This window comes from Limulus polyphemus, unplaced genomic scaffold (genome assembly GCF_000517525.1).
Source record: "Limulus polyphemus unplaced genomic scaffold, Limulus_polyphemus-2.1.2 Scaffold7338, whole genome shotgun sequence".
In the NCBI taxonomy this organism is placed as follows: Eukaryota; Metazoa; Arthropoda; class Merostomata; order Xiphosura; family Limulidae; genus Limulus; species Limulus polyphemus.
The window spans coordinates 41,817-42,684 of NW_013672948.1; positions in this window are offsets into that span (position 1 = coordinate 41,817).

Below are 868 nucleotides of genomic sequence, written 5' to 3' on the forward strand. Positions count from 1 at the left end.
GGATTTTCCATAATTCAGCTACGCAGATTTCAAAAATAATATTAATTTTTTTCTATACGTAAGGATTTTATACAAATCTGGAAGAAGTAAAAAGTCGTACTTAGATCAAATTATTATCTTGTTTACCACAATGAACATTTTTTTATTATTATGTTTGTTAACAAAAATACAATCCACTCTTCTTTCTCAACTTTCTTCATTTTTCTTTCGAACTGTTCATTCGAAGTCAATTTCCCCAAGACAAATCATGGGCTCGGCATAAAGTTTGCACCGTTTGAGTCAAAGAGTTCAGACAATGGACTAAAGGTAAGAAAAAGCCTTTGCCTTTTGGAATTCCAATAGTTTGGCATGAGCCTAGAAACCACGGAGATGACTGTTGTTTTTGCTCATGTAACGTGCAAGGTTACAACACTCGAAATAAAAAGAAAATTGCTTATCCGAACCTCCAATCTGCTGTAAGACCTGTTGCTCATGGACCTGTAGCTTCTCCACCCGAGACTCTTGATTTAGCTTCATCTGATTCTGATGTCAATAAAAATGATGTAGGGATTGTTTTCAACCTGAAACGTCTGGTGAACCACAACTTTTAAGGTGAACTTAATGATTTGGTGAGAGATTTGGGCCTTCCAAAGGATTCTTCAGAGATTTCGGAGTCCAAACTTTTGGCTAGGAACTTACTTTCTCCAGAGACATCATTTTACTGGTAGAGAAATCATGAGAAAGAGTTGATACCATACTTTTCACAAGAAGGTTCACTGGTTTATTTAGTTGCAGTATATGAACCAAGTGAGTGGCGATTGTTCATTGATTCCTCCAAAAGAAGTCTAAGAAGTGTTCTCCTTCACAATAGTAACATATATGCATCTGT